Source organism: Sarcophilus harrisii, chromosome 3 (assembly GCF_902635505.1).
Source record: "Sarcophilus harrisii chromosome 3, mSarHar1.11, whole genome shotgun sequence".
Classification (NCBI taxonomy): Eukaryota; Metazoa; Chordata; class Mammalia; order Dasyuromorphia; family Dasyuridae; genus Sarcophilus; species Sarcophilus harrisii.
The window spans coordinates 6,877,698-6,901,358 of record NC_045428.1 but is presented as its reverse complement, the minus strand read 5'-3'; the positions used below and the strand labels follow the sequence as shown (position 1 = coordinate 6,901,358).

Sequence of the window (23,661 nt, the reverse complement as noted above, 5' to 3'; positions counted from 1 at the left end):
AAAAGGTATCATGAAGGGTGAGCCATGACTGAAACAAGTGAACAACAATAACATATGTGAGCTTATGTAAACATATAGATCGATCTACAGTGATATATCCATATGCTACTGTTTGGATCTATGAAAAGAACGTGAGAGGGGAAAGGAAAGGGTGAGAGAGAGACAGAGAGAGCAAGAAACAGCGAAAGATAGAGAGATAGAGAGAGGGAGAGGGAGAAAAAGAGGGGGAGTGATGAAGGAAAGATAGAGATAGAGACAGAGAAAGAGTGAAAGAGTGAAAGGTAAAGAGAGAGAGAGAGAGAGAGAGAGAGAGAGAGAGAGAGAGAGAGAGAGAGAGAGAGAGATATCTCAACCTGGTAGTATTTCTGGCAGATTAGGGACTTTGATTTTGGAGTTCAAAGCTTCCAAACATAGCTCTATCACTTAGATGCTCTGTGATGTTGGGTGATTTAAAACTGTTTTCTCATGTGTAAAAATTGACGTTTGGACTTCATGTTGCTTAAAATTCCTTCAGTTCTATATCCAGTTAACACGGTTACCAGGGGAGTATGTCTACTTCAGAATCTTACCTTTCAGTTAAAATAAGACCTCGTTGCCCATTCCTGTGCATGGATTCCCTTCTCACAAGATGCTGCCTTTTCCCTACTCACTGTGCACTTACCAGGTACTTTCTTCTTCTCCAACAGTGATGATGGATTGGCAATGCATCATTCATATCCTCTTTCCTAGTCTCCTTTGGGGCCATTAGCTTTTGAGACAGCTGTCTGGGATTAGGACTGAGGCCTGTGGTAATGTAACAGTGTGAGGTTAACCAGTCTATAAAGGGATGCTAAATATCTGCCTTTGGGTATAGTCACACCTACTCACCCCCAGCATATAATTTTTCCATGAGCCAGAGGCAGTTTCAGTTCTTATCTATCCCGTGTTCGTGATTACATGAAGGTTTACATTATTAAAATAGACGTCTACAATCCATTGCTCACTTCCCTGAAATGGCCAACCTATGATATATGTCCGATGGCTTGAATTTTCCCTGAAGTGAAATCTTATCCTTGTCGGATTTCATCATTTTAAATCACTACACTGGAACCTAGCGGTTACATAACGGTTAGCCTAAGGAGGGCTAATTTTGGACCCCATTTGGGGGATTCGGTCCCTGAAAAATTCAACTGCTCATTCTAAAGTATTCATCCATAGAGTAGTCATAACATCACTGAATCCTGAAGAAAATGCTCAAGGGTCTCAAAAAACCATTAAGGTTCATGTCCTATGTAAGAAAGAACCCCTAGAAGAAGATTTCTGGCAAGTGGGTGTCTAGCTTCTTAAACACCTCCAGTGGCAGAGAACTCAGCAGGCAGCTTCTGGCTTGGGGAACTGGGGAATCGGGGCAGCCTCATTAAAATCCTGCCACAGGATTTTAGCTGCTGACAGTAGACAAAGCACTAAACCATTCTGAGCTTTAGTGTCAACATCTCTAAAATGAGGAGGCTGGACACACATGATAGTATATAGGGGATTGTGTAGCTTGACATCTATAAACATATGCAAAAGTTGATCTCTCCTTACAACTGTTAGGAATGCCTTCCTTCAGTCAACCAGCCAATCCACAAGCTCCTACTGAGCCTCTGCCACATCCTAGGTATGGGGCTGCACTCTGAGTATATAAAAATATTACTGCCCTCAGGGAGCTTCCATCAAATTATAGGGTAGGGTAGGTAAAAGTAGAGTGAGGAACATTACATAAACACACACTCTATACATACATGGACTTATATGTATGTTATATGTCTCTATATATTCACATTCTACAAATACATACAAATGTGTATGTACACACACATGCTAAAAACTTCCCATGTGAGATAAAACATAGAGCCAAATTAGAAAAGGTAAATAAAGAGTAGTTAGGTAGCATAGTTCTGGATTTGGAGTCAGGAAGACGTGAGTTTTTGAACTCCAACCCAAAACACTTACAAGGTGTGTGTTCCCAGGGAAGGCACTAAACTGTGTTTACCTTAGTTGCCTCATTTGTAAAATGAGCTAAAAGAAAGAAGTGGCGAATCACTAGTATCTTCACCAAGAAAACTCCAAATGCAGTCATGGAGAGTTGGACAAAACTGGCAATGATTAAGCAGTGGCAACAGGAAAAGTGTTTACAAACTTTAATATTAATTGCACACACATACACATATTTACACACATTATATATATTATATATATATGTGTGTGTGTGTATACATATATATATAATCTGTTCTTTCCCTCCATATCTTGTTCTCTCTGTCAATCTTTGTGTGTCTGTCTGTTTTATATATATATATATATATATATATATATATATACAATATGTATATGCATATGTATATGTATATGTGTGAGTGTGTATATACATATGTATATTCTTTCTCCAAAAGAAATGCTAGATTATTAGGGAAGGAAGAGCCCTAATGTCTAGGGGTAAAGGGAACACTTCAGGTCAAAGGTAATGCCTGGCCTGAATTCTGAAGGAAATAAAATATTCTCTGAGGCTGAAATGAAGAGGATTGCGGTATAAAAGAGAGAAAGTTGAGCTTCCAGTCAGGATTAATGTTTCCATTCCCACCTCTGATACTTGGTGCTTATGGGACCATGTGACATCTCTGAATCTTAGTTTCCTCCTATATAAAAATTCAAACTGTGTGAAGTACTGACAACATTATAGTGAGGATCACAGGAAATTAAAATATATAAAAAATGAAATAAGTTTTCCATTTGATTTCTACATTTCAGGTATTATGTTAAGTGCTGGGGATAAAAAAGAGGCAAAAGACAATTCCTTCCTTCAAAGAACTTACAATCTAATGGGGGAGACAACATGCAAACAAATATCTACAAAGAAAGCTTTATACAAAACACATAGGAAAGAATCCAAAAAGGCAAGGGAATTGCAACTAAGAGAGTTTGGGGAAAACTTCCTATAGAAAGTGGAATTTTAGTTGAATCTTAATGAAAGTTAAGGAAGTGAGTTAAGGAAAGGAGAAAGGAAAGTAATTCTAGACATGAGGGACAGCTAAAGAAAATGATCAGAGCCAAGAGATGGAGTTTCCTTTTCCTGGAGCAACTGGGAGGTTAGTGTCAGCAAATAGAAGAGCATGTGCTAGTGAGTGAGGTGTCAGAAGACTGGGAAGGTAAGAGAGGAATGGCTTATAAACAACTGGGAATGTACCAGAGCATTTTTTATTTGCTCCTGGAGACAATGGGAGCCTGTGGAGTTTAAAGTATTTTTTTGTGGGGGAAGGGTAAGGTATGCATAGCATAATTATACCTGCTTTTGAGGAAAACCACTTTAGTGGCTGAAGATGGACTGGCTGACCTATTGGTACGCTATTGCAGTTATCCAGGTCTGAGATGATGAGGGTCTGTAACTGAGTGGTGAAAGTATCAAAAGAGAGAAGATAACATATAGAAGAGATTTTTCAAAAAGTGAAATCACCAGGTCTTTACAACAATTTGAATATCGGTGGCAAGAGATAGTGACAAATCCAGGATGATTACTTGGTTGTGATTCTTAAGGACCAGAAGGATAATAATATCGTCTATAGTAACACAGAAGTTAGGAGAAAGAGAAGCTTTAGGGGGAAAGAAAATGAGTTTTATTTTAGATTCATTTATTGTAAGAATTGAACATTCACTCACATGTGCAAAAATGTTTGTGGCAGCCCTTTTTGTAGCATCAAGGAACTGGAAACTGAGTGGATGCCCATCAATGGGAGGATGGCTGAAAAAGTGATGGTAAATGAATGTTATGGAACATGATTTTTCTAGAAGAAATGATCAGCAGGATGATTTCAGAGCAGTCTGGAGAGACTTGCATAAATTAGTTCTAAGTCAAGTGAGCAGAACCAAGAGATCATTATATCCGGCAACAACAAGATTATATGATGATCAATTTTGATGGACATGACCCTTTTCAACAGTGAGATTATTGAGGCCATTTCCAATGATCTTGTGATGAAGAGAGCCCATCTATATTCAGAGAGAGAATTGTGAGAACTAAATATGGATCACAACATAGAATTTTCACTCTTTTTGTTGTTTGCTTGAATTTTGTTTTCTTTCTTATTTTTTTCCGTTTTGATCTGATTTTTCTTGTGCAGCACAATAATTGTTTAAATATGTATACATAAAAAACAGAAGTATGTTGTGCAAAGTATAAACTAATAAATTTGATGTAGATTCATGGCAAAAAAAAAGATTTGGACATTCAGTTGGAGATGTCTGAAAGGCAGGTAGATATCAAAGATTTTGGGGTGAGTTAGGTGGATTTGAAAATCAGCAACATGGAGATGGTCATTAAATCTACGAGAGCTGATGAGATCACTCATTGAAGTAGAGGGAAAAAAGAGAAGATTCAGCAGCTGAGAAACAGCTATGGTTAGAGGGTATGATCTGAAAGAGGATCTACCAAAGGGGAGAGAAGAACAATGGTTAGATAGGTAGAAAGAAAACTGGGAAAGAATGACGTCCAGAAAATCCTGAAAGAAAAGAAAAGAAAGGAGGAGAGGGTGATCAATTGTCAAAGGCTGCAGAGAGATCTAAGAGAATGAAGTTTGAGAAAAGACCATCAGATATGGCAATTAAGTGATTATTAACTTTAGAGAGAGAAGTACTGGGGAAATGCTAAGTCATAACAGGTTGAAATGTTCCTTTGTAAAACAATAAAACGCTATATTCATTTGAGATACAATAGAGATAATAGAGCATCAGTTTTGGAAGCAAGAAGTTATCCGTTCAAATTTGACTCTGACAGAAGCTAATCATGTGAACCATAGGTAAATAAAGATAATTTCAAAACTGAAAATGTATGGGGAGGTGAGATGTTGAGCTATATGGATAGAGAGAATTTTCTCATAAGGAGTTATCTACATGGATGGAAAGAAATGTTCTCTATCAACGAATCAAAGGTCTCAACCACTTCCAAACTCACCGCCTTCCCTCAATTTAAAAAAAAAATTCTTTCTCCTTCCAAGTCCCATCTATGTGTTCCAATTCTGTGCCATGGGGTCAAGCAGAAGTTCTTTCTCTTGTACTAAAGCCCGTCAGCTATCCGAGGAGTGCAATCTATCTTTGCACGAGGAATGGGCAGCATCATAACAAGCTCCATGTATGAGGCAGGGACAGCATTATAGCAAGATGCCAGCGTATTAACGGTTCAATTTTTAGAATCATTACAAGTCCAGATTTTCCCCCCAAACCTAATAGCGTGCAAACCTGTCAATCATGTCACTGTAATTAATGTCAGAAGAAATGAAGAGTGCGTGCTGGGCATGGGGCCTCTCCCCAGGCTTGGTGATGGGTCAGGCATTCCTCAGGGTTAAGTACAAAATGCTCTGAATGGTTTTGGCACTTATTGGATAGGGCAAAGGACATGAGAGAATGTGCTGAGGAAGAATCTGAGAGCCCTTTGCAAGAATCCATGTTCAAACAGGGCTCCAAAGACGGACCCATATTATCACAATTCCTAGAGTTGTTTACTTAATCAATCGTTTAATTTACAAGCATTTATTAGGATCTTACTGTGTACCGGACACCGTGCTTGGCAATGGGCTTACAAAGGCAAAAAAAAAATTATCCTTGGAGAGTCTGCATTGTACTGGAGGAGATGACATAAGGTCTCCAACTGTTTGGGTTATGGAAGATTATTATTACTTGTGAAGAATAAGAAACCTTGTCACAGTAACAGATGATGCTTTTCTCCATACAACCACCAGAGCAAACTCTACTGAATCTCGAGGCAAACTTTGCAAAACACCAAACACACTAGGATGTTGGGGTACAAACTTTGATAACTCCCAAAATGAGGGGAAAGAAGCAAAATCAATCTGAGGGGATGTGGGGAGAGTCATGAGACACTGGAGGAATTAGGAATGACTTAGTGAAAGGGCAAGGGCTTGAGCTACAGCTTGAAAGATAAAGATTGTAGCTAAAGGGTTCATTCCATTAACAGAGAATGAGAGATGAAGTAGCATGTACGAGGCATAGTAAGAAAGACAATTTAATTACAACATAGTGAACATGAAAGGGATTAATGCATAACATGACTGGAGAGGTAGAAAATGAATTACATATGAGGGATTTTAAATGCTATACAGGAGAATAAAAATTAGGCTCTTGAGAAGCAAAAACAAGCCAAGGGGATTTATTGAATAAGGGAGTAATACGATTGGACACAGTGTTGTTAAAAAATTTATTCTGGGTTTAAGAAAGTAATTCTTACATATGAAAATTGATTGAAATGAGATGGACTTTCAGTGAGGGTGGCTTATCCAAAACTTATTACAATGACTGGGGTGAGAGGTAACCATGGTTTGCTGTGTGAATGGAGACAAAGAGTCAGTAGAAAGGGATATGGAAACACAAAAAACAAAACAAAACAAAACAAAAACAAAATAATATGATTTTTCAGTGGCTCCTAAGAGTGGAATGTGTAAGAGTGAGGATCAAGGAACATGATGAAATCCTTGACAGAATTAGAGAAAGTAAGAGAGGTGTTTTGGAAAGGAGACATTGAGCTCTATTTTAGGTATGTTGTATTGAAGCTAGCTGATATTGTTTAGATGTTGTAATATTTAAGAGAAATGGACCTAGCATGTGTTGCTTTATACTCAGTCTCCATAGTTCTTTTTCTGTTTGCAAATGGCATTTTGTGTCCAAAATTTATTGGGATTGCTTTGGATCACTGAACCACGGAGAAGAACCAAGTCTTTCATAGTTGATAATTACAGATACTTTTTATTGTGTACAATATATTCCCAGTTCTGCTTGTTTTGCTCATCTTCCATTCATGTAAATCTTTCTAAAATCAGCTTGTTCATTTTTTTAAAAAGAATAATAATAATCCATTACTTTCATATACCACAATTTATTCAATCATTCCTCAATTTATGGGCATCTACTCATTTTTCAATTCTTTGCTACCACAAAAAGGGCTGCCACAAACATTTTTTACACATGTGGGTCCCTTTCCCCTCCTTTAAGATGTCTTTGGGATATGAGTCCAGTAGAAACACTGCTGGATCAAAGAGAATGCACAGTTTGATATCACTTCTGAAGTGATACTTCAGGATACTTCTGAAGAACACTCTATAATTGTTGGATCAGTTCAGAACTCCACCTGTCCCAATTTCCCCACATCTCCTCCAACATTTGTCCTTGTCTTTTCCTGTCATCTTAGCCAATCTGAGAAGTATATAGTGGTACCTCAGAGTTGTCTTAATTTGCATTTCTCTGATGAATAGTGATTTGGAGAACATTTTCATATGATTGGAAATTGACCTTCATTTTGTCCAAAAAAAAATTGAGCTCTGAATTTTCTCCTCTCATGCCTCTTCACACATTGAAAAGGCACCGAATGTAATATTAAGCATAATTTTGGAATCATGAAAAACATATTTCTATATTGCAAGGAAATTGCATGGTATTCCATGTTGCAAAAACAAAAACAAAACAATCAAGTTTAACATGTGTTAACATCTGGTACTGCCAGTACTCTTTCCTTTATTTATATCTTTTCCATTATTTCTTTCTATATTCTTGACTTTTTGTGTTTTTTCCCAAATGAATTTTGTTATTACTGCTTTATAATTCACATTTAAATTATAGTTAATATTCACGAATTTTTCTTCCTCTTATTTTTTACTCACTATTTTCCTTGTTAGCTGCTTTTTAACTTATCTCTGGAAATTTAACTTTTGCCTTCCTCTTTTATCCCTTATTTTAGCCACCATTCAAAAGGTCCTTCCTTTATCTACTCACCCCACCTTTCTAATCTTAATCTATATAGTCTTCTAAATGTCTATTCTTTAGTTTTCTCACCTCTCTAGAAGTTCAGAAGGCTTCTAAACTTCATCAGAGATATAGTTTCTTTTTAACCCAGATAAGAATTAGGTTCCAATATTGCCAGCCTTCTACTCTCATTTGTTCCTATATTAGTTTTTCCTTTCACACTCTATTTTTCATGAGATATTTTCTCCCTTTAACCTTTTCCTACTCAATTTTCTTTTTCAGAATCACCTTATCATATATAACATAACCCAAACCATTCTTTCAAACTAGATGATACTGGCATTAAGAACATTATTGTTACTACTGATAACTAATAATTACTAATATTAATAACATTTTCATATATTATAGGTTAACAGGTTGACCTTAATCATTGGCTGATAATTTGTCTTTAATGATTTCCTTATATTTCTTCTGGTTTTTTTATATTAGATTTTCCATTTAGTTCAGTTTGTTGTTGTTATTTTGGTTTGGTTTGGTCTGAAAGTCTTTTAGTTCATCAGATATCTTCCCCTCCCTTACAGAATTATAATCAATTTTTCTGGATAAGTTATTCTTGGATGCAACTTCAGCTCCTTTGTTCTTCAAAATATAATGTCCTAAGACTTATGGTCTTTTATGGAAGAAGGTGCTATATCTTGTGAAATTCTAAATGTTTTCCGTAATATTTAATGTGTTGTTATTGATACTAATGCTCACAATATTTTCTATTTAACCTAGGAATTTTTAAACTTGGCTATGACATTCCTGTAATTTTTCTTTCTATAATCTCTTTTGTTTGATGATTATTCTTTCTAGTTCCCTTTTATTTTCTTGTTCTAGAACTTTGGTGCATTAAAAAAAATAATTTCTTGAAATATTGTAACCAGATTATCATCATTTTCAGGTAGTCTGAGAATTCTTATCTTGTCTCTCTCCTAATTTGTTCTTCAGATCAGTTGTTTTCTATTGAAAAGTTAAGAGTTTCTCTTCTATTTATATCTAGTTTCATGATATCTTGATGTCTTATATGATCATTCAGTTTTACTTGCCTGATTCTGTTTTTCAAGGATTTATTTTCTTTTTAAGATTCTGAATCCTTTTTTGCCAATTAACTATATTTTCAAAAGGTTCTTGAACTTTTTTTTTCCAATTTATTCCTGGGTTCTCTGATTTGATTTTTGAATTCTTTTTTAAGTTCTTCCATTTTTTTTTTTAAATTTGGTGACCATTTGATATTACTATTTAGAATAGGAGTGATTTTTTAAAACATTAACCTTTCTATATTACTCTGAATATTTGAGTTTCAAATACTCAAAAGAAGCATAAAAAGTAAGTTACTCTACCTTCAAAGAAATCATTTTCCAAGCCTTCTGATACTTTTATGTAGAAACCACTAAATCTTGTACTACCTCGACTATAGCTTCACAATATTTGAATTATTTCTTTTTATCTACTAACTGTATTATCACCTTGACTTGGGAGCTTCGCAATTTGACTATAATATGCCTGGGAATTTTCATTTGGAATCTCTGTAAGGAGATGGCTAGTTCTCTCAATTTTTATTTTAACCTTTGAATTTAAAATACCAAGGCAGTTTTCTTTGAAAATATCTTGAAAGATGACATCTAGCCTTTTTTTTTTTTTTAATCATGGCTTTCAGGTAGTCCAATATATTTTAAATTGTCTCTTTTGGATATATTTTCCAGGTCACCTTTTTTTTTTTTTTTTCACATTTTCACATTTTCTTTTATTTTTTCATTCTTTTGATTTTGTTTACTTGAAATCTCATAATGTCATTAGCTTCCATTTACCCAATTCCATTTTTTTTTTTTAAGAAATTGTTTTCCTTGGTGGGCTTTTGAACCTCCTTTTTCATTTGGCCAATTCTACTTTTTGCAGAGTTCTTTTCTTCAGTGGATTTTTGTACCTCTTTCCCCTCCCCCCCATTTCACCAATTTTGCTTATTAAGGCATTCTTTTCTTCATTGGATTTTTGTGTCTCTTTTATCACTTGGCCTATTCTGTTACTTAAAATGTTATTTTTTTTCAGTGTCTTTGTGCTTACTTTACCAAACTACTGACTATAGACTTTTTTCATGATTTTCTTGTATCACTCACATTGTCCTTTCCAATTTTCTCTCTACATTTTTCACTTGATTTATTTATTTATTTTTAAAATATCTTCTATGGCCTGGATTCATTTATGTTTTTCTTTGAGACTTTGGGGTTTTGATTCTGTTATTGTCTTAATTGGTATTTTGTTCTTCCTTGTCACCATAGTAACTTTCTATAGCCATGTTCTTTTTCTGCTTTTTGCTACTTTTCCAGTTTATTTCTTGACTTTTAACTTTATATTCCACCTCCATGATGAAGAGGGCACTGTTTTAATGTCCTAATATTTTGTACAGCTTTTTTTAGAAGTAATTCTTGGCACTTTTAAGTTTTCAGTTCTTCCAAAGTGATATGATCTAACTAAAGATATGTTTAGTGTTTTCTCTACTGTGCACGGCTCTGTAAGTGCCTACTTTTTTCCAAACTGAAACTGCTCTCCTTTGGTTGCAGGTTGTGGTATGCTACTCTTCTGCTTCTTTTTCACCATGGGACTGACTCCCAGAAGTGTGATTCAGATTCAAGAATGGGTATTGTAACAGAATCCTACCCCAGTGTCAGCAAAGGGATCCCTGTAATCTCTTTATTATCAGTTGTTTGACTCTTTTATCATCTGTGGATAAAGAGATCTAGAAATCACCATTACTGCCATGGATTCAGTTCTCCTCAAAAACTAATTTTATTTATTACTCAATCTTTGTTTTATTTTCAATGCTATTAATCCTTTGATTTTCAGAATTTTTAATTTGTTGTTTAAGGATGTTTTATTTGATATCCCCCCCCTCATATTTTTAAAAGTGCATGCCCAATTCAGTAATTTTCTCTTTCTGTGTTTAATTGATATAAGTATTTAGAAATATACATTTCCTCCTACAGATTGCTTTGGCTGCCTCCTACAAATTTTGATATGTTGTCTCATTGTTGCCTTTCTCTTTAATAAAAATTATTGTTTTATGATTTCTTATAATTATTTCTTATAATTTCTTCTTTGACTCTAATTTTAAGAATTAGATTGTTTCATTTTCAAATAATATTTAATCTATGTTTCCATGGCCCTTTACTAAATGTAATTTTTTAAAAATTTTGGTATAAAACAAATGCACTTAGTTTTTCTCCTTTTTACTTAGTTTTTGAGGTTATGTCCTTACACATAGCCAGTTTTGAGAAGATGCCCTGCAAAACTAGAAAAAAAAAAGTTATACTCCTATCTATTGCCAGTCACATTGAATTCTTTTTATTTCTCTTTCATGTTTGTCTTTTTATGTTTCTCTTAAGTCTTGTGTTTGAATGCCAAAATTTCTATTTAGCCTTGGTCTTTTAATCAGGAATGCTTGAAAATTCTCTATTTCACAAAATATCCATTCCCTTTCTCCCCTTCCCCCCCTAGAAGAATTATACACATTTATTTGGGCACCTTATTCTTGGTAGTAATCCTAGAGGGTTATGTTGAAAGGACATAAAATCATGTATTCTGGAATGTGGAATCTATGTCCACCCAAGACTGTTAAAGGTAAATATGTTTCAAATACAAAAGAATTATGAGAGTTTTCATTATTTTTGTTGATGCCTGGGATAACATTATCTTTTGTGTATGTTTATTCACTTTGAACTTTCCTTATGAATTCCTCTGGACTGCAAAATCCTAACAGAATTTGAGTTTTAGAATCTCCCATAAGTCTCAGTGTTCTCATAGTAAGAAAATATGGTAAGGACTCTGCAAATGACAAATGTGTCTCTGCAGAAGCATTAGAAGCTTTGCAAGCATTGCATAATTAACCCTTAAGTAAATTATATAAGTGAATAAATAACTGGTTTATGATGTAGAACAGACTTAAAGGACCAGAGGGCTGTTCTAGGGGTTATTTGACTCATCTCTTTTCCTAGTCAAGAGATGATACTTAATAGAGCTTGTTTCAGTTTTACTTTGAAATATCCTGAGAAGGCAATTGCACTGGGGAAGTCTTTCTTGTCAGAATGCCATTTCTCATTCAAAAAGCATCTTAGGGACTGATTATTTACCATGAACTATACTTAAATATGTACTAGAATACTGAAACACAAACAAAACGATTCCTGCCCTACTTTTCTTGGCTTAAATGCCTTTTGTTGAAGTTTTAGCTCAATTCCTGTTCAGTAATTCCTGTTAGTAATAATATTATTGAGGTGAAGTAAAAAATCTGAATTCTACTCTTGATTTTGTCATGAAGTGCCTTGTAACTTTGTGCAGATCATTTCCTGTCTCTGGTTTCTCTCAGCCCCTCGTACTCCCTTTTACAGATCTGAGTCTCAGTTTCCTTACCTATGAAATGAAAAGATAGGATCAAATAGCCTCTGAAGTCCTGTCTGGGTCTAAGGAGCTCTTACTCAATGCTTTCTGACTAATAAACTAGAAAAAAATGCCTTTTATTCAAATTACTCTTACCCTCAACCCAGCTTTCCACCTCCATCCCTGTCATTTCCCTTTTCTTTCATTTTACATTGATTTCCTTTAGTATGGCTAAAGGTGAATCATCATGGGTCAGGAATTTGATTTCCATAAATGGGCATCCTATTCTCAGACCATTCTGCCTTCTTCCTTGTATCAGTTTAATGCCAAGAATTCTTGGTGGCCCTAGGAATTGCAGTCCTCCATCGCTCTTTATATTTCAATCACAAAACTGAGTTTTTTTGAAACTACCTTTAATTTAATTGATAATAGGGTCAATCTCATAATCCAAATTGTACACCCTATTCTGTGATTTTTCACATTAATTTCCTGTTCTGTCATCACTGTTTAGCAAACAAAACTTTCCAAGCCTTAGTTACCAAGGAACTAGTGCTGATACTTGTTCTAATTTACAGGATATAGTAAATACCAGGCCATGTAAATTCCAAGAAGTGCTTTAAGGGTTTTGACATTCATCATTTGGAGGGACAGGTTCATGTCTTAAGAGACAATGTAATTTTTTCCTAGACTTTAGAATAAAACTAAATAAAAGGAAAGTCACTAGGGATAGGATGCTAGCTGTTTGAAATTCCATATTTTTTTCTCTAAAAGAGAAAAATTGGTATTGTAGATTGTGTTGTGTCATCAGATCTTCCCAGCAGAATTAAGGAGATAGCCTACATTAAAACTCAAGAGAAAATACATGAGGAAGACAGTTTGGGGTTCCACTGAGAACATGTAGAAAATAAAGGGAGAGGCCATCAATTCAATGGATGAAGGCAGTTGGACAATTCTAGAAACTATACAGTCCTGAAAGTTACCATTTTTATCAATGACTGCGATCAAAGTATAGATGAAATTAGTAGGAGAGTTATAGATTGAGCAAGTCTGGAAAGAATCACTGACATACTGAATGACAAAATCAAAATCCAGTAGGATCTTGAAAAGCTCTGGAACTGTATTAAATCTAGTAAGAGTACACTAAAAAGGAGTTAATGTAAATTATTATACTTGCATGAAAAAAATGAATTTCACAGTAACAAAATGAAGAAATCATTGCTCCACATCAATTTTTGTATATGTGCATGCATATATATATATATATACACACACACACAATACACACATATACACACATGTGTACATACTTACACACCTAGATATGTGCATGCATGTAATGTGGGATTTCCATGGATTCTAAGTTTAATGTAACTTAAACAACATGAAATGGGAATTTTTTTTTTAAAAAGCAAATGTGACCTTGGGTTTCATTGAGAGCTACAGTAAACATGAATAAAAAAATTATTATCCCACTCTCCTTGGTACTTGTCAGATTAAACTTGTAGAATAGTTAGTCCAATTCTGGATCAAACTCTTTAGGGAAGGCATTAATAACCTAGAGATAGAATATGACAACCAAGAAAGTGATAGATCACTTCCAGATAAGAATTGTTTGACAATATTATATCTCTTTAGCCTAAAGAAACAAAGACTCCAGAAATAGAAATGTGTTTCCCCTTCATCAGAACATATATGTTTGATACTAGGAGTTGTACTATTGGAAGGAAGGAAGGAGAGAGGGAAGGGGGAAAAAAGGAAGGAAAAGGGAGAGAGAAAGGAAAGGAGAAAGAAAGAGAGAGAGAAAGAAATCAAGAAAGCGAAAAAGAAAGAAAAGAGAAAGAAATAAAGAGAGAAAGAAAAGAGAAATAAAGAAAGAAATAATGATAAGAGATAAAAGGGAAATGTGAGAGAAGAAAATATGAAAGAGAAAAGAAGTAATGAAAGAAAGAAAAAGAAGAGATAATGAAAGATGATAAAAAGTAAAGAGATAAAGAAATTGAAAAAAGAAAGTTGATAGAAAAAAGATAATATGGAAGAGAAACAAAGGAAAAAGTAAGACAAAGAGAGGAGAAAGAGAAACAAAAAGACAAAAAGTAAAACAGAGAAAGATAAAAAAAAATGGATTTGGGGAAAGAGACACACAGAGAGAGACAAAGAGACAGAAAGACAGAGACAGAGACAGAGACACTAATGTAGAGATGTAAGTTAATTTCATGAGATCTTATGAAATCACCAAGAGGGAAGAGAAAAATCTTGGGATCCTTCCACAGAAAGGGGTGGGGCAGAGTTGACCAAGAAAAGGGAATTACAGAATGATTCAATAAATGGGAGAAGAAACAGGAAAAGTAACCAAGAGTTCTACTAACTGTATCTATGCTACTGGAGCTTCATTTGATTCATACTTTCCTAGGAATTCTACTTGCCCTCCAAATGCTTATTTGGCCCTTTTTATAAGTTTAAAAGTTTCACCTTTTAAAAATAATACAATTTCTATTTGATTTCTGAGTTTCCATGAGATTTCACCCTCTTGGCTTTCCTTTTTTTCCCAGTGGAATAAATTCTTTGAAGTCAGAGGCTTTTACATACTTGTTTTTTATCCCCAATCCCTATCACCATTCTTAGTACACTGTAGATTCTTCAAAAATACTGAGAATAATAATGGATTAACTGATTGTTTGCTTTGTGAAATAAAGAAAAATATAGGACAGTGCACACCATTTTCTAATAGTACAGGGAATTGGGTCTACAGTGGGATCCAGAGAAATTGACTTTAGCATCTATCGAGGAATTCTACATTCACAACATATTTGAGTCCATCCCCAAAACTGTTTTTGACATAATACTAGGTTAAAAGAGAGTGTTATTCTCCTAAGACTATCAGTTAAAGAAAGAAGAAAATTTGACTTTGGGACAAACTCTCAGTTGGATAATAGAATAGAAACATTTAATTGTACTTAATGATTTGAAAAAAAAAAAACAACTTTATATGTGTCTCATTTGCTACTTACTACTACCTTGGGACCTGAGTTCTATACTCTTGGAGTCAGGAAATGCTCAGTTCAAATCCTATCTTTGATTAAAAATTGGATTGTGACCCTTGATGATTAATTTAAGCTCAAATGTAGATAATAATACCAGTGGTTTTTACATTTTAGGATGATAGGCTTGTTGTGAAACTTGTTACACATGTAGATATGTATGTAATATATGTGTACATTCATATTGTCTCTGTTTCTATTTGTATCTGCAATAGTAACATATATATTAAATAAGTAAACATATGAAATGTTTTTAATATGTATACTGTGATGCTCATAGGACACAAAATGTCCACTATCGATAATATAAACATATACGATAAATAAGGAAACATAAAAATGTACCTAATATGTATAATGTCATGCCAATGGAAGAGACAAAATGTCCAGTAGAAAAACTAAGAGACAGAAGTGTCACAAAATCCAAGAAATCAAATTAAAATTATATTACTTTTAAACATTTGAGGGGATCCAAAGAAAAATTTGGAAAGACAATGGAAGCCCAGGGCCATGAAAATAATAAAGCCCTGGTAGTATAGATATGATCAATATGCCTCATCTTTGGCATGGATACATACACAGAGACATGAATATACATATACGCACATATAAAATATATCCCCATGGGTATATATGTCTATAGACTTATGTGTATTCATATGTATACTAAATTTCTGAGCATATATGAATATATATGCTAATGTGTCCATATACTATCTATTGATTCCCATCTCAGCTTTCTCTTCTGGATCTTGTATGTGTCATTCATTTATGTGGAAGGACTCCATGGCTCTTCTCTTCCCTCTTCATAATTTCATCAGATTCATGGAATCAACTGTCATCTCTATGAAGAAGAGTCCTAGATCTCTGTCTGTCTGTATTTATGGCTTTTTCCTTTTATAAAGATTACCTAATATAATAAGTATTCCTACTTGAACTAAAATGGGCCAATTGCAGCACCTGATTCTCAAAAAAAGAAGAGCCACTTCTTTTGAGGTCACTGATTTTTACCTCCTCATTTTATAGATGAACAAACTCAGACTCAGGGAGATGAACGAACCTACTAGGAGTCAATTGCTTATAACATCAGAGGAAAGTTTAAAAGCAGATTATCTTCTGTTTTCCAATTAATTGCTTATCTGCCAACTGCACTTTCTCTGAGATAGGATAGATCGACATTACCAAGGGAGACTTGCCCACTGGCAGACAGTCAGTATGTCAGACGCAGGATTTGAATCCAGCTCTTCCTGGTTTTAAGGTCATCTCTGTCCAATATACCAAACAGCTTCTAATAAAATCTCATCATATATTGTACCTCAGTCACAGAAGAATCAAAGTCAGGTCCAGAGATAGGATGGTGCCAGGACCATGCTACATGGCCTCAGTGTTCAGGTAATCTGGTCTAGGTTCATGTCTCTTTTAAATTGCTCTGAGCTCAGTGCCTCCTGGGAAAAGAGGGAAGCAGTGTCTCCCCGGTATCAATGCACAAATGAGTAATCGTTCCTAGGATGAAAGGGGATCTGGCTGCCTTGGAAGCGCGGGCTCAGCGTTAACCTGGCCGATGCATGATCTCAGCGGAGATGAGAGAGGGTCACCATCCTAGGCCCATGACACTGTGCCTGGGGAATGTAGCCCAAGGCAAACAAATGTCTTCGCCTACGCTCTCTTGCCCATTCTGGGACCTGGCAGCTGTTAGCATGACTGATGGGTGACACCCAGCAACCTGCACACATGCTCCCTCTTACTTTTCACCCGTTGCTATTCCAGTCTACCAAGGGACCTTGATGAAAGGGGAGGGAAAGGGAACACGGACACCTAACCCACGGTGGCAACACAACAGGGAGGCGATGGATTACTCCCTCTTAGAAATGGGACAAAACCTTTGGCCTGTGGCAGAGTTTCCTCCTAAGCAAATCCCCCAGATGGGCTTCTAAGTTTTACAAGCTGATAAAAAGGATGGGGATACTTGCTACCTAGTAAAACCTTGTCCTCTGCAATTATCACCGGCTCTTAGAAAAGAACCAAATGGTACATCGAATGCTCCCCATCTAGTAAATCCTGTTTTTCCTGCCCATGGGTTTCTGTAGCTCCATGGCCTTGGGAGATGGCACTCTGTAACTCAAAACTTTGCCCACGGGCTTTTGGCCATGAGAGCTTCTTGAACACCCCTCTTTTGCAAGTATATGTGCTTTGTAGGGATGTGGAGAACACATGGGAGGAATAGATCTCATCTCAGTCTATTGATTCTTATCAGTTCCTATCCATGTCCTTCTGTGACTTCTGCTGAAAGTCTCTCACAACTCAGTTTCACAAGAATATCTTCTGTGGGGTAGGGATCACGTTGGGAGTGAAAAGACAAAAACATATCAGAGTCATTTCCTTCAATGAACTTATAATCAATAGCACTGACGTGCTTGTAATAAATATTGATTGATTGGGCACTGGGTTCTTTTGGCCTTTTCCGAGCAGAGGCATCCTATTAATTAAAATTTTCTTAGAAATCACCATCCACATCAGTCTTTATCTTGATCCATTTCATGTTATTTGGCATCAAGATTCTGAACACCTGGAGCCCTTTGGAGTTGTTAATACAACCATCCATATCCCTTCTTCTCATTTGATGTTGGCTTTCCCATTTTTCTCCCAATAATCAAGAGTCTAACTGCTCTCAGACACCTGATTCTGAAACAATTGCGGTGACAGGTGAATTTTTGTCAAGGAATAGTCAATTTCCCTTTCTTATTATCTTGTTCAATATCCTGTTGAAGAATGAATTTGTGATTCTTCAAAGTTATGATACTGAGTGTTTCATAAATCTTTCATGTACTATTCCCAATTCCAACTCTGAACCACAATTTTAACAGTATATATATATATATATATATATATATATATATATAAAATATATTACCATATTCCCCTATACCCAGATAGAGTTGCCAGTATGGATTTTGGTTTCTGTGTCCTTCCTTGTTTGGATGCCTCTGAAGTTGTCTAGCCTAAGTTTACAATAGGACAACCCAGAAAGGCAACAGTATGCAGGCTCCCTGAGTCATTTAGTCATTTAAACATTCTTGAGGGGAGAGGATTCTGGGAAGATTCAAGTTCTCCAAATTTCTTCCACTGAAAATGATGACATATTGCCTCAGAAGGAATGTAGAGCAACAGAAGTAAACAAAAGTCAAGGTAAAACAGTTGTTCTCATAAGATAACCTAAGAAGGCTTCAGGAAAGAATTGATCTATAGGGATAAAGGTTTGCTCTGAGTGAAATGCAAAAACCTCCAGGCCAACTCTGGAGAATCAATAAACAACACACCCCTTTTCAATAAGAAACATCAAAAGATCTGAAGCACAATATCTATATCTATGGGTAACTTCTATTTATATGTTAAAAGAACTTTCAAAGGACTTAAAAAATCAAATGAGGGGGATCAAGGACACATTTTTAAAAAAGAGCAATCCAAGAAAATCAAGAAAATTTAGAAAGTCAACCAACTTGAAATAGAGAACCAAAAATTTAAGGAAGACAATAATTCTTTGAAAATAGAATTGGGCAAAGAGAAGCTAATGATATCCTGGGACACAGAAATAATAAAACTAAATCATAAGAATGAAAAAATAAAAGAATGTGAAATATCAGAAAAACAACTGATCTGGAGAATAGATCAAGGAGAAATAATGTAAGAATAGTCAAACTGATCATTAACCAAAAATTAAGATTTTAAAAAATAACTACAATATTAAAAGAAATCATGAAGAAAATTGCCCCAAATTGCTAGAACAAAAGAGTAAAGCAGAAAAAAAAAAATCCACCAATAACCACCTGAAAGAAATCCCAGGGGAAAAACTGAGAATACCACAGCCAGGTTTCAAAGTTCCCAAGTTAAAAAAAAATATATGTGGAAAGTAACAAGGAAAAAAAAAATTAATATTGTGGAGCTCCAATAAGGATTACACAAGACCCAGTAGCTATTATATTGAAGGCTCTTGTCTCAGTATACTATATTCTGGAGTTACAATCAATCATTACTTGCCTAGCAGAGTTAAGTATAATAATGGGAAAACAAAAAGATTTAATGAACTGAAAGATTTTTTTAGATATTTATGACAAAAATAGCATCATTTAAGAGAATCTTTAACATGTAAAATCTAGGAGAAATATAAAGTAAACATTACTTACCAATTATAAGTGACTCAATAAGATCAAATTGCTTCTTATATATGAAAATTATATCAGTTCTTTTGTGATTGTCATATTTATGGAGATAGTTTGAAAGAAAGCCATGGATTGAGCTAAATAGGATAGGGTGATGCCAGTGTGTGTGTGTGTGTGTGTGTGTGTGTGTGTGTGTGTGTGCCTGCATGTAGGGAGAGATAAAAAGGAACGAGTATCTCATACAAACAAGAAAAAAATGTATAAAAGAAAAAGGCTAGTAGGGAAAGGGCAGGTGGTGCTAAAAGCTTACTATCATTAGATGGGTTAAAAAAGAAGAATATATATGATGTAATATATGTAAATACATAAAATAATATATATCATATATAATGTATATATAAAAGTCTTATGAGGCAGAAAGAAATAAGAGGGCAATAGGACTGGGGGAAAGGATAAGGGAGGGATCCTTGGAGGGATAGGCAAATTAAGTAACAAGATGGCAAGGCAATGAGTGGAAACTAAGTAGAGGAGTAATGAGGGTTGGGAATAGGGGGAGGATGGTGAGGAAAAGAAGGAGGAAAATAAACAAGTAATTGTAGTTTAGAATAAATAAAAGTCTATTAAATAAAAAAAAAGATCAAATAAAACAAAAAAAAAACAAAAACAAAAAAAAAGAATGTGAATTAGATGAATTCACCAGATTTTTTTAAAAATTTGAACTCATCAATATATTGTTTTCAGGAAATTTTATAAAAATGAGATAAACACATAAAATAAAGATCAGAATTACGATTTATGATGTTAAAAAGCAAGGATGGCAATCATGATCTCGACAAAATTAAAATGTAACTGAAACAGAAAAATAAGAAAACTACACTGTATTAATAAATATTTTGGACTATTTAAAATAAATAAATAGTATCAGATTGGAAAATTGCTGTGGTGTAGGGAATGAAGAAGTGGAGTATTTAGAAAAAATGTTGAAAGACTTGGAGTCATGAAGGAAAATACTATCTTCCTTAAGAGAAGGAAAGGACAAGTGGAAATAAGCATAATCTAGTCTTATGCATATGCATATGACTATAAGTAAAGATAATGATGTATTGTATATTTATGTGCATGTATATAAGCATGTATTTGTATGAATCTCTCTATCTACATCTATGCTTAATTGTAACTTAATTGGTAGGGGAGAAAGGAGAAAAAATAAGTAAAAAGTTCACAGTAGAGAAGAAACTTATGATAAAGCAAAATAAAGATGGCCAGCTCTGAACACATTGTGAGGTATTCATTATAAAAGCTTTCTTGAAATGGAAATTGATGACTTTTTATTTTGAATTTTTTCTTGTGGTCTGCTGGGCACATGAAAACATTTTATTTTCATTTTCTTAGTTATTTTTTTCTTCTTGAAAACTATGAACAGAGACAGAATTTCAGTCAAGCTTGCAGCCTGAGGGATCTGATTTCAGTCTTTTTTTTTTTTTTAATTTTTTTGAACAATATTGGCTATAGGAGACTGGATGAGTGACATACCCTTGGTGCTCTAAACAGCAATCTAAGACCAGACTGGTCAGCCCATCTTGAAAAGGGAAATGTCTTCCCTTGGGTATTGTTCCCCATGCTAATGAATCCTGGCTCCATCCTTGGGAACAAATTCAGAAGTTCCCTTTTCAAATCCCTTCTTGTTTTTCCTGGTGACTTTCATTTACTTTCACAAGTTTATCTATCCCTACTTTTGTATTTAAATAGGATGAAGCAACCTGAGGATTTCTGATTTTATCAGATTCACTGATATACAATTGTTTGCAGAAAAGTTTCAGTGTTTTAACAGACCCATAATTTCATGGATTTGCTTCTTTTCTCACTGTTTACAAATGAAAATACCTTGGTCTTGGCTTGCCATTCTATATAATTCCTTTTTATGTTTCTGTGCACAGAAGCAACTCTTGGGGGTATTCTCTAGAACACGTATAGAACATCAGGGATGGCAACCATCGGGTGAGTCTCTCTCTTTATCTTATGGATGGATGATTTCTTGTTTGCCACTTCCCACCCATATCCCATCATAGGAAATGGATTGCAAATTATTTTATCTTCCCTCCTGGCCTCCAATATGCTTCTACACGCCCATTGGGTCCTCTATATTTTTTTTCCTTTACAGAAATGGAAACACCCACCATTGTCCAGAAAAGAAAAAAAAAAATGGTATAACAATATAGATCTGAGAGTAGCTTAATTGTTTTCAATAACCCCAGAGAATATAAAACCTTCTCCTTTCCAGAGAATTTAGTAATTAATTCTGGAATCTAACTACTCATTTTCCCACCAGGTGAACTGTTTTTTGGATTTCTCTGGATCTCTCCATCAGACCTTCCAGCCCCAGGAAGCTCATCACTGAGAAATCTCCTTATCCTGAAAGAAGAAATTAGCTGTGATACTCACAACTCATCAGTATCCTCTGAATATTTGCTGCTTATTACTCCATTCTCATCGTGCCTGGTTCTGTCCCAATCCTGAAGCCCAATAGAATGAAATCAGATCCTTCTTGCACATGACAGCTCTTCAGGTACTTGAAAACCTTTTTAACCTTCTCTGAGATTTTTCTCTTAGAGACTGAGCACTCCAAACACCATCGAATGATTGCCCCATAGAATGGTCTTCTTCATTAGATTGTGAGCTCCTGGTGAGTGTGGATTGTTCTTCTTGTATTTGTATTCCTGGTATCCAGCCAATGCCTTTAACACAATATAACAAATGCTTGTGGATTGATTGCACCTTTTTCTGCTTTTCGGTCCTACAGAAAAGTAATACAGTATGAGTGTGATGCTGGTGATGAGGGACAGCCATAAGGAAGGCTGAAACACGAGGGCCTCTAGCAGCCACAATTGATGGGTTTCCCACATGTCTTAGAGGAAGGGAGACTGTAGGAATTGATCAGAAGCTTCTTGAGTATAGCATAAAAGCTAAACATTTCTATCTGCATGACCCTAGTAGGAAGGATTCCCCAAACAATACAGCACAGGGGCACCAGGTATGAAGAAGTACAAATCTGAAGTAGACACAGCTTGACAAAAAAAAAAAAAAGACACAACTTGATTCTGAAAAATCCCTAGAAAATGGAAGGGAAGGGACAATAGGAAAGAAAAGAGCAGCAAAGGAGTTCTCAGAATATCAAAGATATAGGTTGTAATAATATCATTCACCCTTTGATCTTTTGGTTTTCTTTGTTGTTGTTTTTTTAATCTGTAAAATTATGGTCTTTTTATATAGACACACATATGCAGGCAGGAAGTTCAGATATGTGATGATTTAATTGTTCCTAACTTTTAGTCGAATTCTCTGCTCTTAATGAAATAGCAGCACCCAATTGAGCTGGAATTCTGATCCTTAGAAATTGGCTATGACATCTGCAATCACATGAAGGGTAAATATTTCTTTAAAAAACATTCTTTACTGACAAGGAACTCCATGTCCATATCTAGCTATGTATGTATTTACGCTAAATCTCTAGGTGACCTAAGCAGAACAGAACATTAATTGCTAGCCTTGGTTCTCCTCTGGTTAACATCTAGAAATAAGTTCCAAATCAAGTCTCCTTGGCAGATGTTTTTGATAAGACCATTAGTCAACTTGCTCAGCAAATAGACTGGTGTAGTTAAGTTTATAAACCCTAGTTATATGAAAGCAGAAGCCAAAGCGACATGTGTGCTGATATCTTTAGGCTTGTCATTGCTGTTTTTATAAAATAAATGTTGGAAGAAACTCAATCCACCACTTACCTTGAAATTATCTCAGTGAAACATCATAATTTTTCCTCCACAGACAGTTTTTTTTTTAATCCCTATTTTAAAGCAGACAATGCATTGGGCAAGGCGGATAGAAGGGTTATTTTTAAGTTACATCTGTAAAAAGGTTTGTGATTTATTTTCAAGGAAATGAATAGTATATTCTGTTCTGGACACCCAATCCTAGGAAGACAGTGGGCAAGCTGGAAGGTGTTAAGTATAGATGAACACAGATGGGAAGGAGAGCTCAGATAGCTCAAAGGGAATATCAGCTTGTGGTATTGACTATGTTGAGCTTAGAGAAAAGAAGGCAAAGTCCCTATGAGAGCTATCTTCTAGTATTTGGAAAGATGTGAAATGGAAGAAGACTTGGATTTGTTTGGCTTGGTCTTAGAAGGAAGAAGTGATCAGAGCTGCCCCAAATTATGGTGATCTTCCTCAAGGACTCATGGTTTTTCCCCCGCCCCCACTTGCTCACAGGCAGCCGAATGACCATTTGTT

At 35.2% G+C, this 23,661-nt stretch overlaps 1 long non-coding RNA gene across 1 annotated transcript; it reads right to left on the bottom strand.

Moving 5' to 3' along the window:
• Positions 1–688: 688 nt before the first annotated feature.
• On the bottom strand, positions 689–23,612 carry LOC116422982. Its single transcript, XR_004233472.1, has 3 exons — positions 23,155–23,612; positions 21,818–22,169; positions 689–783 (listed from the first exon to the last, which is right to left on the bottom strand). It is a non-coding gene; the product is annotated as an uncharacterized LOC116422982 (long non-coding RNA).
• Positions 23,613–23,661: the final 49 nt, after the last annotated feature.